Source organism: Ochotona princeps, chromosome 2 (assembly GCF_030435755.1).
Source record: "Ochotona princeps isolate mOchPri1 chromosome 2, mOchPri1.hap1, whole genome shotgun sequence".
In the NCBI taxonomy this organism is placed as follows: Eukaryota; Metazoa; Chordata; class Mammalia; order Lagomorpha; family Ochotonidae; genus Ochotona; species Ochotona princeps.
In genome coordinates this window covers 76,836,083-76,854,196 of record NC_080833.1, presented here as the reverse complement: position 1 = coordinate 76,854,196, position 18,114 = coordinate 76,836,083, and the positions used below count along the sequence as shown (strand labels likewise).

Below are 18,114 nucleotides of genomic sequence, written 5' to 3'. Positions count from 1 at the left end.
TCCTCGACTGCTTTCCCAGGCCGCAGCAGGGAGCTGGATGGGAAGTGGAGCTACTGGGATTAGAACCGGTGCCCATATGGGATCCCGGGGCGTTCAAGGCGAGGACTTTAGCCGCTAAGCCACGCTGCCGGGCCCTGCTACCTTTCTCTTTTATTCCACTTGTTTCTTTGAGAGAACATAGCTGCATGAAGCATCCTACACCAGCCCCTGTTCTTCTAGCTTTTCTATTTTCCACTTGAGCACTGAAAGACACTTGTTCTATACTCTCTGTCAGGTTCTGCTCTTTTCTGGATATAACTAGCCCAGTATGCCTATCTACACTGGTGGGGTTTTGTTGTTGTTGTTGTTTGTTTGGTTTTTGCTGTCACTTTAAAGATAACAGATGTAACTTTAGCGTAATAAGTATAAGGGCTTTGGGTAGGCCAGACTGGTTAGGCTCTTTTATCAGAGACTAGGAAAATGAAGGCTTAAAACAGCGAAATCATTTATGTTTCTGTGAAAGTGGGAGACCAGCGAAGTAGGATGGTTTTGATCCAGACAGTCAGATTCCTTCTGTCCTGCTGTGCTGTTGTCTCTGCTGTCTCCAGGGTGTTGACCTCTTCCGCAGGGCAGGCTTCCCACCCTCATACCAGAGTCTCCTCCCACAGGCAGTAGGAAAGAAGACAGGGGGATAGCGGCTTTTTTTGTGACCTGGAGGAAGTGGTACAAATCACTTTGGCTTTCATGTTATTGACCAGAATTAACTTCATGGTCACACCTACTTAAATGGGATGCTGAAAAATGCATTCCCTAGCTGGGCTGTTATCTTCCTAGTTAAAACTCTGGAGTAACTTTCCATTAATTCAGAAAAGTAGAATGGCTATTGAGGAAAAATTATTGTTGCTGCCTTAATGATATGTGTAGAATCTGTCTTACAGGAAGCGACATGTAGACTGTCTAAACTCATGGGCAATAAAAATCAGAAACAGTGACCCTGTTCACAATGCATAAGGCAAGTGAAAGTAGTTGTCTCCATGGGCAGCTGGCACATTGCTTCTATTCCTTTCTCTGCTTTTTCTGAGAGGACCTGATCAGTAAGAACATCTATTCTATCTGAAATGGGTGCATTGACTCTTTAAGGAGTGATAGTATTTTCTTAAGTGCACCTAATACTCGTTAATACTCCCTCTAGAGCAGTTGAGTCTATCTGTAAATGTCTAGTTGGACACCTCTGGTCAACCTGATGTAAGCTGTTCTCATTCGAATGGTATCTGCTGACAAGACTGTGGCAGATGCCATTTTCAACCAGTCTTTCCAGGTTAACATGTTTCAAGTTCATTCAACAAATAGTAATGGATGCCTATTATATGTCTGCTACAAATGCTGGGGTGATATAAAAAGATAGTCTTTGTTTTTCAGTATCTCACGAGACACAAGGTGAGAGCAACAGAAGAATAAAATATTTTGAATACAGGGTAGACTGTGCCTAAAGCTATGTGAGAAACATAAAATGTTGTAGGAGTGCTGGCATAGAAAGCCATTCTGAATGTTAGGGTCAGGAGAGATGTCAAGGATGTTGTGGGATGGAAACTGGAAAATGGATGATTTCTCATTTGGCAGGTAGGAGACAGAAGTTCTTCCTAGCCAGTTTGGAATTTCTCGGTGGACTAGTATTGCAGGAACTCAATGCAAAGAGAGCACTATTGTAAGACTGGAATTTTGAAATCAAGTCTTGGAGATCTTGGTATGCCGGAGTAAGAAGCTATAAAACCTCTTGGAGCAGTTTGTATGACATCTTGGATTGTTGTGTTTGACAGTAGAAGTGTGTTTATGTGTATGTGTTTGAAGCAAGGTAGAGTCCTTGACACAACTGATATTGTGGGGCTAGATAAAAATTAAGGGCTTAAATGGGGTGAGCATTTAGCATAGAGGTTCCACATCTAAGCTTTTGACATCTGACTTTAGCTCATTACTAGTTTTCTTGGAAGGTAATAGTGATAACTCAAATCGTTACATTCCTGCTACCTTCATGTAAGAGCTGGATTGAGTTTCCAGTTTCGGCCTGGCTGGGTCCCAGCCCAGGAATGTTGTGGGCATTTGAGGATAGCCTGCAGATGGGAGCTATCTCTGCATATCTATCTGTCTCTCAGATAAATGAATAAAGAGATTTAAAAAAGTATGAACTAGGATTTGGGCATGCAAATGGAAGTGGAAGAAAAGATGATGAGGATTTGCTAACAACTGTCTTCGAGGGTGAGAGAGAGAGTGGAGGGAAACTGTCAGTTCTCACACCTAAAGTACAGAGCAGGTGATAGCACTAATCAAGATAAGAAACCCAGCTAATTCGTGAATATAATTGGAGATATTAATACTGCATTTCAGATACATGTACAAAGGATATCAAAGATCCTTAGATAACAAAGTGCCAAATAAAACGCAGGCTGACATTTTCACCTGCACATCCTAGTGGACTGTCTGCACAGTTGGTTTATCCCCCACTGTGTACCCACTGCTTAGCAGAAGTCAATGAATTGTCAGCACAAAAGGCTCCAAAAATCCCTCACAAAGAAGCACGTTGAACTTCATTTGGCCTTGAGTCCTTTTAAAAGATGATGTCCCATTTCACTAGGTATTCCCTAGATTATCTTTGAGAAATACTGCCTTAGGTAATATATGGTTATGGGGTGAAAAGAATGCTATTAAGGCACTAACAACAGGAGGAAACGGAGGTGGGAAGCTGCCCTTCCCTCTGTCTGTCCAGCTCTTTCTCCCTCTGACAGCACTAAAGGCATCGAGATTTGTGGAAGGAGTGGCCCCTGGCAAAGGCACAGCCACACGGAGGAGTGCACGGTTGACCTCTTCCCCCATACCTGATCACAGCTTCTAAAAGACTCACCATCAATTTAAAAATATTTCTTTAAAGCTGTAAATATGGCCCCAGGACTTCACTCTTTAGACTCCAGTTCAAGATGATGGTCACAAGCATGTCCTGGGGGCAGTTTTGAGTACTTTAAAGGCTTCATTTAGTTTTCAAATGTTTATCACTGCTCTCAGTGCCCTGGAAGGCCCAGAGGCTTTCATAATTCAGCAGAAACACCAGAAAAGACTGGGATCTAGGGTCTAATTTTATTATAATTATTATTATTATTACTTTAAAATACAATAATTAGTTCTATCAAGAGGAAAAATTGCAACCTAAACTGCAGGTTTTCTCTTTTATGGAAGCACTTAGAGAAATGGAAAAGTATTTAAAGAAAGAACATGAATGCAACAAATGTCGATGGCCTCCATGCCTTTGTGTGGAAGATTAAGAGCAAAAACAGTATTTAGAAAATATATTGCTGTCATGCATCCTGTAATAAACTAGACTCCATTGACAAGTCACAAAGCATTTTGGTAATGTTTGTTTTCTGTGTGTTAGCTGATGTAGTGATTCTATTCCATAGGCACTGTTTTACAATGTTCAAGACTGGATTCGAAGCTTTGGATGTTTCACAGCTGTATTAACACTCATGTTCTGTTATTGTTCATTTACTAACCAGTGGCCATCCTTGCCTCTTGTCAAAAAAGAGTGTTATTTCATGAATGATAAGATTTAGGACTCTCTCGCTCAAAATGCTCATGCGGCTCTTTTCTGATTAAAGGTACCTGTTGTTGAGCAGATTTCATTTAGAGAGTAATTCTTGGGTTACCAAGGTAACATTCAGGTTAATCAGCTGCACCACACTTTGCCTAATTGAGGGAGAGTACTTCAGCCTCCACTTCAGTCCCTGGAAGGTAGCAATCTTTTTCTCTCCTTAGTTTTTCAATTTGACATTTGGAGCCTATTTCAGATGCTCTTGACTTCAGAACCATTTTCCTCCCTGGTGTTAACACATATGGTACTATGACCTCAGATCAGCTCTCTGAATAACTGGTTTTTGTCAAAGCTGTCTCCCTATTTGTTAGTTGTGAATGCAGTCATGCTATTATACACTACTCTCTGAAATTATTATATGGGGGAGTTATAACTTTATGTTACTCCCAGCACAATGGAATGTGTTTCCTATTTCCTTGGCTTCTGGTTTTATGAGTGCCAGGCCACTTGAGTGGAAATGAATGAGAAATTTTTTTTTTGGAAGCAGTAGACTAAGGAACTTTGTTTTGTCTGAACTTCCTAAAGCATTGTTAGGCAAAATTTCAAGTGTCTTTTTAACTCTTCTTTCTCTATCTTTCTCTGAAAAAGTACAGTTATCTCCTAAGCCAGGTGCTGATGGCTGCCCTGAGGACTCGCTCATATCCTAGTTAACATTGGTTAATCCAAGTTAAAAGAGGGTAACTAGGGATAAAAGATTTTGAATTGGTGAAAAGTACTATCGTAGACCACATAGCACACAGTCTCACGAGTCGCCGTCCAATAGGCTGGCTTGTCCATGAGAGCAGGCAAGGTGGAGCTCTTCAGTGCTCTGTATCTGCCCAAGGTGCTGATACTCAAGTAGATGAGTTTTGACTAGAAAGGATGCTAACTAAAAATGGAACTGAGAAAACAACAGCTTCGATTTTTTTGAGTTTTCAAGATTTTCTATGTGAAATTTTTTTTGTAAGAATGCTTCATACACTTGCTGCTACTGTTCCTTTATTGTTAGATTTAGAGGAAATAATTGTTGAAATGATCTTTGGTTTGGTTGGTTCTGTTTTCACTCAAGACGGTTTGTAATTGTTTAAACACTACAGATGAATTATTAAATTCCATGCATCGCAATCACTTTTTTACCCTCCTCTGAATTAAAGATCAGAAGCTTTTTTTTAATTACACATAATTCACTGAAACTTTTAGTTCCTCAACACTGTAATGAAGTACCCTCTTTGTGTGAATTCTTTCTCTGTCTCTCTCATTCTCTCAAAGATGGATTTATTTACTCTAAAGGCCGAGTTACACAGAGAGGGAGAGTGATCCCCCATCTGCTGGCTCACTCCCCAAAAGGCCAAATGACTGGGGCTGTGCCAGGCTGAAGCCAGGAGCCTGGAGCCTCCTCCAGATCTCCCACATGGGTGCAGGAACCTAAGCAGTTGGCCCATCACCTGCTCTCCTCCAAGGTGCATCAGCAGGATGGTGGATTAGAAGTATGGCAGCTGGGACTCAAGCTCATGCCCATGTAGGATGCCAGCACTGCAGGCAGTGTGGCTCAATGTGCTGGACCACAGTACTGGCTTGTTTATGTGAATTTTCCACTTGCTACCTAGTGTGCCCAAAGTTGTTTCACGCCCTTGGAACTTAGTTTTCTATCTAATGGGACTGAGTACTTCCCTTGCACTGCTGATGTGAGGGTTAACTGAGGTGTGTTTTACATAGCACTTACCGTTCTGTAAGTATTTCACAGCTGCTAGGATATTTAATATGATGAACATTTAGTTTTTCTTTTAGCTTTAGTTTGTTGTTAAACAATAGCTATGTTTTCGAGTATCATTTTTATCTTCTGTGGCCTATACATTTAAAGAAACTTATAAATTTAATAATTTTTCTTCTCGATGGGTCCTCTTATATTAGCTTCATCTTATTTAATGGAAAACTGCATTTTAAAAAATCACAGTCTGTATTCTGCAACCTGATTTCTACTTCCTGGGTTGTGAAACACTCAAAAATTCTTAAAATCCTATAAATATGAAATCCATTTAGGCAGTATATCTCATTTTTGGGGAAAAATATAAATATGCTAATCAATATCATAAAACCCAGTTGTATATAAACTAAATTGAAATGTCAGTGTAGAAGTCACAGGATGTGGTTCAGAACTTGCATATATTTTTAACATATTGGTTACTCAATACTATGTCAATTAATTCCATAACATTATAAATTGCTGCTGATGTTATATTGGGGCTTTTAATTGAACGGGCTGTACCTTCAGACCAGAGATGGTCTCCCCAAGAAGCCATTGAACTTATCTGGACAATAAGATGCTGGACTCTATGCTTGGTAGATGCTTGCAATGAAAGAATCTCAACTGAACTTGAACTGTGGTAATCCACCATGGGGCAGGGTTTGGGGTGGGGTGGAGGGAATCCCAGTGCCTATAAAACTGTGTCACATAATGCAATGTAATTAGTAAAAAAATACAAATATGCTAGTCAGTATCATAAAACAGATTTTTTTTTCCCAATGGACGTGCTATATGACAACTAAAATGGTATTACCACCTTTTATATGCAATGAGTATTGACTAAATACTCTCAACTGTTATCTTAGAAACTAACAACCTGAAGCTATTGAGATGAAATAATGCCTTATTACACAACACTAGTGACTGAAAATAAAACCTGTGGAGGTATCTAATAAGAATGTGTGTGTGTGTATGACCTAATCTATGCTGCTAAAATTAGTGATCTCTCTGATTTTTCTATCCAGGCAGTATCAGTTAGTGACTACTATCTGGAAATGGGCAAATCTGGGAATTTTCTGGTAACTCTTTGTTATAAAAATATGTTAAGTTTTTATCAGAACTTCCTATTCTCCCATGTTGTAAAAAATGGATGAGTTTGAGATGAAGCTAATCTGTGCCAATAGACAATTTCTCTTGGCTGTGCCTCAGGTTTTTCTCTCCTTACTTGACCCCTTCATCTTCTCCACCCTCAATTTAGAAGCACCCCAGGGTGTCTTCTGATGCCTCAGGCTGCTTATAATTAGAGATCTGAAAAATGATCCCTCTGCCTTGTGTTCTATAGAAAGTTACATTTCTTTCCAGTTGATGAGTTAAGTATCAGCCCTGTTAGTATAGTTTAATATAATTTTGCTGCACAAAATTCCCTAGTTTTCTCTTTACCTTTCAATTTTAATTTTTTGAATGATTTATATGTAGTTAATCAGACAGTTTTTACTTTGTGCTTTCTTTTACTGTTTCAAGCTTACAATATTCTCTTTGTAACTTTGATATATTTTTTTTGAAAAATTAATTATTTCACTTGTAAGGCTAACAGAGAAGTACATGACAAAGGTAAAGACAATGAAGGAAGTAGAGAGAGACTTTCCATTTGCTGGCATAAATCCCTAAATGCCTGTGAAAGATGGGATTGGGCCAGACTGAAGCCAATCTAGGTCTCCCGTGTGGGTGGCAAGGGACCAATCAATTGTGCCATCATCTCCTCTTTGCTGGAGTAGGCCTTCATAGGAAACTGGAATTGGGGTCTGAGCCAGCACTGGGACCCAGGCATTCTGAGACAGAATACAAAGGCTCCCGGTGGCCTCTGAACTACTATGCCAAACGTCTACTTCATAGCTATAGAACTGAATTTGCTGTGTTCTGCTTTTTGATAGATTAATTTTAAAAAACATGCATTTTTGTATTCACCTGAAGTTTATCTTCTGGTTTAAGATAATGACTAAATGGACTTTAAATATATATATGTATATATTTATTTTATTTATTTGGAAGCCAGAGTGATGGAGATACAGAGAAAGAGATCCTCTGTCTGTTGGTTCATGCCACAAATGGCTGCCATGGTTAGGGTTGGGCGAGGCTGAAATCAGAAGCGAAAACTCTATCCAGTTCTCTCTCATAGGTGGTGGGTCCTCCACTGCTTTCCCAGCTGCATTAGCAGAGTTGGATTGCAACTGATGCTGCAAGCACATGAAACAGCACAGGATGCTGGTGCTGTAAGTGGTAGCTTAACTTGCTGTGATACAACACCAGCCCCATTAACTGGCCTCTTTTTCAACTTTGTGGGAGAAGTGTTTGTGAACAAATACATTGTTTCAAGTGTAATCAAATCATAATTAATATGTATTGTGTGACTATCATGAAACTTAGCTTAAGAAAAATCTCTCTGTGTTAAAAGCAATCTGTCATTCCGGAGTGATAGCCTAGAGGCTGAAGTCCTTGCCTTGCATGTGCTGGGATCCCATTACGGTACTGGTTTGTACCCTGGCTGCTCTACTTCCCTTCCAGCTTCATGCCTGTGGCCTGGGAAAGCAGTAGAGGACAGCCCAAAGCCTTGACCCTGCACCCACAAGGGAGACCAGGAAGAACTTGCTGGCTCCTGGCTTCAGATTGGCTTAGTTCTGGCCATTGGTGGCCACTTGGGGGTGAATCATCGGATGTAAGATCTTTGTTTCTGTCTCTCCTTCTCTCTGTAAATCTGAATACTCAATAAAAATAAATAAATCTTTTTTAAAAAAGCAATCTGCCATTAAATTTAGGGACAAAATAAGGGGAAAGAGGATAACAATGGAAAAGCTGTCAGTTTACACGCAAGTACTGTGGAAGCAACAATGAGCATCCCTGAGAAGCAAGATTATGCTTCTCTGTTACCCTCCTCATCTTTACCCTTTGGAAGATACCTTTAACTTTATCATGGAAAAGTCCATTTGACACCTTTGTGTGATTCAAAGGAAAAATTACAGATCCTTCCAATTATTGTGAATTTGAGAATGTTGATCTCTTCTTTGGACTAACATGTGAATGCTTATTTGCCTTTAATGTCCTCTGTATATTTATCATGTTAGAAATGAGACAGGATGCGTCATCTGTTTCATTGTGAAGAGTACAATGTGCCCTGGGTTGATTCCTGTTTATCAGAAATTTAGCTGTTTTCAAATAAGGATATTTAGCCAGATGTTCTCTGTGCAAATTTTTCATGTTCTACGAATCAGCATGCAATCACTGTTTAGCTGAAATTTAGTTAGCAATGTTGACACCTCTACGTTTTAACACTAGGATTTCTTTGTGGGACACAATTCCTTTCAATCAACTTAATATGCCATCCTGGTCTCTAAGGGACAATAATTGAATTTAGGCGAGTTTTAAATAGCAATAAGGACAGAGAACACAGATGGGTATTTCATTGATTAACGCTAAACCTGGCCTAAGGCCCCAGTGTCAGGCATTAGATTAGGACATTACGAAGAGAATGACAGAGTTTTGGTACTTTATTCCTCTCAATAACATTCTTTCACATATTAAGTTTATCCCCCACTAGGTAGCTACTTTAGCATGCAGAAGGTCTTAATCCACTGATGTGGATCTCTCTGCTCTCACTTTGATGCAGCGTCTGTTTACAAGAGTAATACGGCCTGTGTAAGACAAAGTACTTGGGACAAGAACAACTGAATAAGGCTTTTAGATGCGCAGTGATCCGGCCTAAAAACAAAACCAAAACCGTACTGCACACACACACCCCACACACATACGCGTTTTCAAAACACGAGCACAAATCCGCAGACACACTTGCACATGCAAACACCAACAAAATGGAGGCTTTTTTGAAATGAAGTTATGACGTCTGGATTTCATCAAGAAGATCCCTCCGTGGCTGATCTCCTTGTTGGGCACTTTATCTTTTCTTCACCTCTGACCTTCCTTTCAGGCTCTCTTCAAGGCGTAGTCACCCTAAGCCCTTGGGTGTTCTTTTAGAAGTAGGATTGCTGTCATTCCCTCGGGGGAGTTTAAGCAGCTGCCCCAATCAGTGACAAGGTTGGGGACAGATTGGGTATCCTGGCTGGGAAAGAGATTATGAGTCAGTCCCCATTGCTGGGATACAACAGATTCAAGCAGTTCAGGATTTTTTTGGATATCCGAAAAAGATTTCATGAAATTTATTAAGATCTGACAATGTATTACAGATTTCATGTGGTTTAAACAGCTTATATTAAGGAAAACCTCTAGGAATTAGTAAATGATGTTTTCGCAGTGACACAGTTTTTCCAAGATTGAATTGCTACAGAATAGTTTAATTACACCAAATTGTGTGGCTGCTGAATGGAGCTGGCGACCCCTCACTTTCTGATGCCTTATCCTGACTTCAGGGTGTGCTTACGTGTCGCCTCTAGTAAATCCAGACCATCAGACAATACCTTTTCATCTTTTAAAAACATTTTCAGGTTGTTGTTATTACAGGGTGAGAAACTATGGAAAGTCATTTCTTTCTCCTGTAAAAGGAATAAACTACCTCACATTAAAGTACTTACGTTTTTTCATTGGCATCAAGCTTTTTTTTTTCCTCTAAGATCTCAAAGAAGAGATCTTTGGGATTATAACTGGGGTTGAGAGTTTTTGTAACATTCCACCATTCTTGTTTATATATAGATTGAAGAAGGATGTCTTATTACATGTTATGTGTAATACATGCTACATGTATTATAATTATTTGTTGAGCTTGTAAATCTTTGAAGGTTAAACTATTTCTATCAAAATTCCTAGCATCTTCAAAAAAGAAACTCAGGTACATTTCCCCAGACTTTCACTTTTCCTCTTTATCTCGTTTTTTCTTTAAAATATTTTAACAGGAAAATATAAGTGTGCAGCACAGTGATTCCTGTTACAGATGACAGCAACAAAGAGCACAACAACAGCAACAGGAGAGGTCCCATTTGTCAAAGACAAACATTTGCCTAATCAGTATATGTCCCAACTCAGAGGTGGGTGGAGGGGGAAGGCCTCCGGCCTTGACTTAGTGCCCTCGTTGCTGCAAGGGATGCCCACACTTGCCAGTGCCCACAAGGTGTGGAATGGCCATCCTACAGCAGCTCACTCAGTTGAATAGGACTTGCATAGGCAGAGCAACAATTTTTAGCTGGTATTACATTTTGAGGTTCATGCTATTAGTTTTTCAACAGGTTGAAATGCTGCTAATTCCTTTGTTTAAATCAATTCACAAAAATTCATTGGAAATGCAGCATATCCAAACGGTATATACTAACCACCATGTGGAGCTCTCTGAAACTGTAAGCTTCCTACCAAGAACAACACTTATCTCAACGAATCGCAATGCTATTAGAGATTTTAAAGAGTGGCATGGCTTGTGGTTTCTGGATTTTTTGTCAGTTACTTCTTTTTATTGTTTATCACTAGGGTTCCCATACTTAGAGCACTTGGATTTTACCTATGAGTTTTTATTTCTATTAGGCAGACAATTTAATAGTAGTGATATATTTGGGAGAGATTTCTGTGGCCCCAGTTTGGGAACCTACAACCTCTTAATATTCTGTTATATCAGTAAGGAATTGAAGTCTACTGACTTAAACCCCACTCCCTGCAAGGCCTCAGAGTTAGTATAAGCAGATTGAAAAGTAAGTTCTGGGTAGAATTGAATTACCCAGTAAATGCAAACTATGACAATAGTTGTTCACTTATAGACTAGTGAATCAATCTGAAAAAAAGTGTCCTACATAATTAGCCTGTTCTTTAAATACTGTTGGGAGTCCTCGCTTCGGCAGCACATATAGTAAAATTGGGACGATACAGAGATTAGCATGGCCCCTGCGCAAGGGTGACACTCAAATTCGTGAAGCGTTCCACATTAAAAAAAAATAAGTAAATAGAAAAAATAGAAAAAGTACTGTTTAGAAACTCATATTTTCAATTCTCATACCAATAATTACTATAAATGCATATCAGTGTGAGCTGCTGCCTCTCTTGAACGTTGTCACATGACTTTCATCATTATGGACACTGGCTTATTTTTTTAAGATTTATTTATTTTTATTGGAAAGGGAGATATACAGAGAGGAGGAGAAACAGAGGAATATCTTCCCATCCGATGATTCATTCCCCAAGTGACTGCAACAGCTGGAGCTGAGCCAATCCGAAGCCAGGAGACAGGAGCTCTTCCCGGTCTCCCACGCGGGTGCAGGGTCCCAAGGCTTTGGGCCATCCTCAACTGCTTTCCCAGGCCACAAGCAGGGAGCTGGATGAGAAGCAGGGCCGCTGGGATTAGAACTGGTGCCCATATGGGATCCTGGTGCAAGACGAGGACTTTAAGTACTATGCTATCGTGCTGGGCCCAACTCTGGCTTTTATAATAGTCATATGAGTTTGACCTGAACCAACAAAAGCCAAGGAAATTGATTATATAGGAAAACTGAAGTCTTAAATCTTAGGTTTCCTTGGAGGTTAGGTATATGGCTCATTGGTGACAAAATTCTGAAATAAGAATGTGGTGGATGTTGGAGCTGAAGCCTTTGAACAGAAGTATTTTTTTTTTTTTTGTCCATTGAAGTGACCACCTTCAGCTAGTGCTCTCACACCTTTTCAGTCCTGAATGAAAACCAGTTAGAATGAGGCAAAAAATCCAATACAAAAAAATAAAGCCATTAGCCAGAATTCCTAGATTGGATTTCTTTTTTAAAATAATGATTTGTTCATCTTGTGCTGGCAGATTTGTCCTCTTGCATCCTCTGGCAGCTAAGTAAAAGTTCACTCAAGTTTTGCTCTCTCTGCCATCAACAGATGGCATGCAGATCTGAGCATAAGCTGGGCTCCCGGGCCACAGGCACAGGGTGAAGCCTGCTCCCCTGTGGACACCCTCAAAAGGCCCTAAGCTTGAGTAGCACAAATGAAAAGGTCTAGTGCTGGTGTTAATTACGCAGAAACCACACAGAAAGTGCTGCCTGTTACTGAGTTGAGAGGTTGGCCATCTCTTCTTCCCCAGATAAAAGGCTTGATATGAAAACATTTTGCAGAGGACAATGGAGCGAAGATTAGCATAATCTTCTGCAGTATCCTCAGTAAGCTATCCATGAGTGAGTTGCTTTTCTCTCATTCCTTTGGCTCTCATGTCTGGATTTAAGGAATGGTATTGTTAACAGGGGCTTTGTCTTGGCGGCTGGCAGTTGTGTTTTTCCCGCCTTCATGTAGTCATCCCAGTTGCTAGTCTGTTGCTCTTCACGTAGGCAAACAATGGAAGGAAAAATGAAGTGTCAGTTCATTGACAAAATCTCTCTGTGCTGTGTTATTATTAATCCAGACTCTTCAGGGATTTTTCTTTTCTCTTTTTTAAACATTTTCTCTCTCCTCCATGCTCCCTGTTTGAATAGGAGAAAAATCCCTTTAATATCATCCAGGGGAAAATGTGGAACGAATAACAGTGAACTTCGAGGTTTAGAAAGCTTTGAATTAAAAAAAAAATCAAATTGCGTCATTTTTCTCTGTACTCCCATCAGAACATTAAACTGCTGTTCTTACGTCTTACACCTAAATGTGGGTAGCTGTGAAAAGGGTTATTCAGATGCATACAACTGAAAGCCTTGAGTGCTGAGTTTTTCATGAGGAGAATTTAACCACTTGCACAATGCAGCTTAACACAGTTCTCTCAGGGGCTGGTCTGGTGGCTAATGCAATAGTTTGTTGGCCACTTTGATCCTGGCTGCCCTGTTTTAAGTCTTGCTATGACTGGTTAAGCTAGTGCTCTGTAACCCTGGGGATAACTTGAGGGTTCTGAAAGTCGTCAGGCACGGTCCCCAAGATCAAAATATAAAAATAGGTCTGGGGTCAGGGAACTCGACAGGCCCCGGAAGCTCTGCACTTTTACAGCTGGAGACAGTCTCTTATGTATTTAGAATTCATCATTAGGATTCTGACAAAGAAGTGCAGTATGGGATGGCTGCAGGGCAGGCTCTTTGAATCTTATTCCTGACAAAAAAATACCCAACTTCTGGCTGCTGACTGGAGACAAGGCGAGTACAAGGAACGCATTAAAAAGCAGCTTATGTCTATTGGTGGCAGAAGGAAGGTTAGAATGGCTCAGTTTTGAGTTTGGGTGAAAACCTCAGAATTTATGTATTGGAGTTGGAGACAACAGGTGGATTTTAAAGACCTAAAGGAGCTCTTAGTTTGGATATCTTAAACACCTGTGTTGGACAACTTTCCCAAGTTCCAACATGGACAGTTTTGGTTAGGGTTCTGCCTTAATGTACTACCAAGGTTACATGTGGACTTGACATTTACCTTGTCAGACTTACTGGAAATTTTCTCTCTCAACATGAAGCACATGAATATTTCTGGTTTTCCTTCATAGAGGCAGCTCAATTTACTTCAATCTATAATCCAAATCAGGATCAAACACTAGATGCAACTGTTACCAACTAGATTTATGTGATTAGATTGGGTTGGTCATGGCATGACACTGAAGAAAGCCAAAGGCCAACTTAAGTCCGTCCATCACGAGATGAGATTCAGTGCTTGCTTGCTTTAAGAGTTTAGACATTACTTAATTTTGAATTTCAAAATAGGAAAATATAATCTAGAGGATTGTGGAGTATTTCTCTTATATTGTATCTTAGTTTCACAGATCTTTTTCAATGTATCTATATTCAATTTTGTATTACTGCATCTTTAGTCAGTAGTCTAATTTAGATAGTAACTTGTTTATTTTTTTAAAATTGAATTTTTTTTTTTTCATGAGATAGTTCCTTAGGCTCAGGGATTTTCCTTTCTACCTTTTCCCACTCTTCCCGTTTCTTACAGAGTAGAAAGAGCATTTGATGGGACCAGATACTCAGGAATCCCAGAGCTGCCTTTTGTTGGCTTAAAAAGACTGATGCTAAGACTTGTTCTATCATTTGGGCCATGGTCATTTCTGTGACAACGCCATAGTTCTGTTAAGAGGAAACTAAAGGATATCCTGTATTTTTAGAGCCACTTGAAAACTGTAAATCCTCATATCTATGTAAATTGCCGTTACAATATTTTTAGAAGGTTTTTCAATAAACACTTATTTAATCAGCAAATAGTATGGGACACTCCTATGCATCAAACTCAATATGGAGTTTGAGGTTCAAGGAAGTCATAATCCCATAGGGTATAGGATAAAGGAGCTTAAAATAGAGATAACTAAGTTTAAGGAACTCTCACTTCTAACAAGTTCTGGATATGAAACTGCTATGTACACTGCATTGTAGTTGGTATTTTGATAGTAGTAAATTACTGAGTTTTATGATGGTCTATTGGGAAGAGAAGACATACAAGGGGGCTTCAAAATATTTATGGAAAATGAGCATCATCTTGATTTGCATTTTTCCATGAATTTTTTAATACTCTTCATATACAATATAGCCTCCTTGTCCCTAAGGCAAGAAAATGAAAGTATCAAATGCAAAAAGTATGTACTACATTCAAAGGAGACAGTCATAATTCCTACAGAACATGGGTTTTGAGCTGGTTAAGTATGAAAACTCTGTGAACTTCCATAAAACTTAATTTAATCTTTTTATGGTATTTTGTCTACTGTACATTATAGTAATAATTATTATTCCTGTTCCTCATAAGTTTCAGAACAAGTTATCTATTTCATTTTTTAAAAAGATATATTTATTTTTATTGCAAAGTCAGATATACAGAGAGGATGAGAGAAAGAGAGGAAGATCTTCCATCAGATGATTCACTCTCCAAGTGACCACAGCGGCTGGAGCTGTGCCAGTCCGAACCCAGGAGCCAGGAACTTCCTCCAGGTCTCCCATGTGGATGCAGGGTCCCAAGGCTTTGGGCTGTCATAGACTCCTTTCCCAGGCCACAAGTTGGGAACTGAATGGGAAGCAGGGCTGCCGGGATTAGAACCGGTGCCCATATGGAATCCAGGTGTGTTCAAGGTGAGGACTTTAGCCACTAGGCCACTGCATTGGACCTATCTATTTCCTTTTTTGTTTGTTTCATTTTAATACTTAGCCAATGCCTAGCACAGAATTGCAACTCTGGTTACACTTTATTCAATGAATGAATATAGGTTAGAGGAGTGATTTAATAGTGTGTAGGTAAGGATACTGATCAATTTATTTCCATTTTTGATTCCATAAATCACTATTTTGAATCACCTCTGTATCTCAATATGTCCAGTGGTTTTGAATGAGTAAGCATGTGAATTTTGAATGAACACAGTTGGAACATATTTCTCTTTCAAGTCTAGCCAACTGTCTTCCACATGGCCACTGTTTACATCTTTTGAAAATTCACTTAGTGACATTTTTGTCTTTGAATTATGAAGATGCTCATGTCTTGTTCACTTCTTCTCCAGCCTCCATAATTGGCGCAAGAAGAACCTGTTACTTCTGTTTCCTCACCTATTTTCTAGACCTCAAAGAAAATTCTTCCAAGATCATTCTCTGACCTCAATTCCAGTGATAATTTTTCCTAGTTTTAATTATTAATTTTTAAAGATTTATTTATTTTTATTGGAAAGTGGGATCTACAGAGAGAAGGAGAGACAGAGAAAGATCTTCCATCCACTGATTCACTCTCCAGGTGGCTGCAACGGCTGAAGCTGAGCCAATCTGAAGCCAGGAACCTGGAGCTTGTTTCATATCTCCCATGCGGGTGCAGCATCCCAAGGCTTTGGGCCATCCTTGACTGCTTTCTCAGGCCACAAGCAAGGAGCTAGAAGGGAAGTGAAACAGTGGGTTACAAATTGGCACCTATAGAGGATCCCGGTACAAGCAAAGTGAAGACTTTAGCCACTAGGCTACCATGGCAGGCCCAGACCTCTTTGATTTTTTTAAAAAAAGGTTTATTTATTTTCATTTGAAAGGCAGATGTACAGAGAGAAAAACAGACAGGAAAGAGATCTTATGTCCACTGGTTCACTCCCCAAAAAGCTGCAGTGGCTGGAATTAAGTTGATCCGAAGCCAGGTACAGGGGTCCAAGGACTTGAATCACACTCTGCTGCTTTCTCAGGCCAGAAGCAGGGAGCTGGAACGTAAGTGGAGAGGTTGGGACAGGAATCAGCACAAGTAAGAGAATCAACACTGCAGATGGAGGATTACCCCATACACCACTGTGCCAAACCCAAGTTTTTAAGATACCTTTAGAACCTATTTACTTTGCCCAATTGGATAGTTACATGGTGAATTTAGATCTCCATCTTGGAGCTTTCACTTGATCTTAGCCAAAAGACTGAGAAGCAATAATCTTGGAGTTTTCTGTTTATGCCTTATGTTGACTAGAGATTTGCAGTTCCATGAAGGAAGTCACTGGGCATATGCAATTTTTCTGTGCTTAGTGCAGCTAGAAAAATAATCATTTTTATATAGCAAAATAAGTCATTATTCTTCCTAAATATTTTTGAGAATATTACAAAGTAATCACATGGCTGTCTTTTTCAAAGTTTGATGTTTTGTCTGGTTCCTTTCTCTGTCTGAAACATTCATTGGTACTTCAAAAAGTAGATGAACAATTGAATTAAAGATGAGCTTATTTTGGTACAAAATATTTTTGGAACTAAAACATAACGTTTTCATAACAGCTGTTTTCTGCAAACATTGGCACTATGAATAATTGACAATAACACTATGACACTCTTTCCAAATGTCTCATATGTGAGTGGAAATGGAAAGTTTCTGGATTATACATAGTGTGGATACATGCTAATGGCATAATATTTTGTAGAATTATTTTGGAATGGTTTGTTGAGATGTCTTTTTCTTCCCTTATTTATTTATTCCTTCAGGTTACTGCATATGACCAAGCTAATAGAGACTGACAGGCTGGGAATGGCTAATTTAGGCAATCCAGGCCAGTTTGTGGCCTGTGGTGACTCACTTGAAACTTGGTAAACGCTTTTGAGTATCACTTCTCTGCTCAAGTAGAGTCATCTCAGTCCTTGTCTCCCAATAATGTAAAAATACCTCTGTATTTTTGTTGTGTTGTGTTTAGAACATTGAGCTCTATCCAGATGTTGTTTATTTCTTAAAGGCTCTAAGCATCTAGTTACATGTGTTAATATCAATGTAAGTAACAGTCATTAAGATTTAAAACAGTGGATATTTGAGGTGGCAGGGGACAAAGATTTGAGGCAATTTTTTTTTATTCCTGTTTTGATTTGAGGGCATTAGCAAGCTATCAGGAGCCCCCAAAAGATCTTTTGTGATACAGGCCTGACTTCACAGACTAACTGGGAGGGTGAGTGAATGTGTCCTAAGGTGAGTGGCAAGATGGTGAATTAGTTCTGAGAAAGACAAAGGAGTTAAACTTGGGATAAAGGTGAAGAGGAAAAATAATGCTACAAAAAGAGGACTGTAGGAAAATGTTTAGGCTTTAAAAAAAAGATTTATTCATTTTTTATTGGAAAGTCAGATTTACAGAGTAAGAATGAGAGACAGAGAGAAAGATCTTTCATCAGCTGATTCACTCCCCAAGTGGCTGCAATGGCCAGAGCTGAGCTGATCCGAAGCCAGGAGATAGGAGCCTCCTCCAGGACTCCAACATCGGTGGAGAGTCCCAAGGCTTTGGGCTGTCCTTGACTGCTTTCCCAAGGCACTGGCAGAGAGCTGGATGGGAAGTGGAGCAGCTGGGATACAAATTGGTGCCCATAGGGGATCCGGTGCAGGACTTTAGCCACCAGGGTACTGCACTGGGCCCAACATTTAGGCATTTATGAAGAATTTCCATGAACTC

The 18,114-nt window shown here is 39.6% G+C and overlaps 1 non-coding gene across 1 annotated transcript; it reads left to right on the top strand.

Moving 5' to 3' along the window:
• Nucleotides 1–11,151: 11,151 nt before the first annotated feature.
• LOC118758677 (U6 spliceosomal RNA) lies at nt 11,152–11,255 on the top strand. The gene has a single exon (XR_004995777.1). It is a non-coding gene; the product is annotated as a U6 spliceosomal RNA (small nuclear RNA).
• Nucleotides 11,256–18,114: the final 6,859 nt, after the last annotated feature.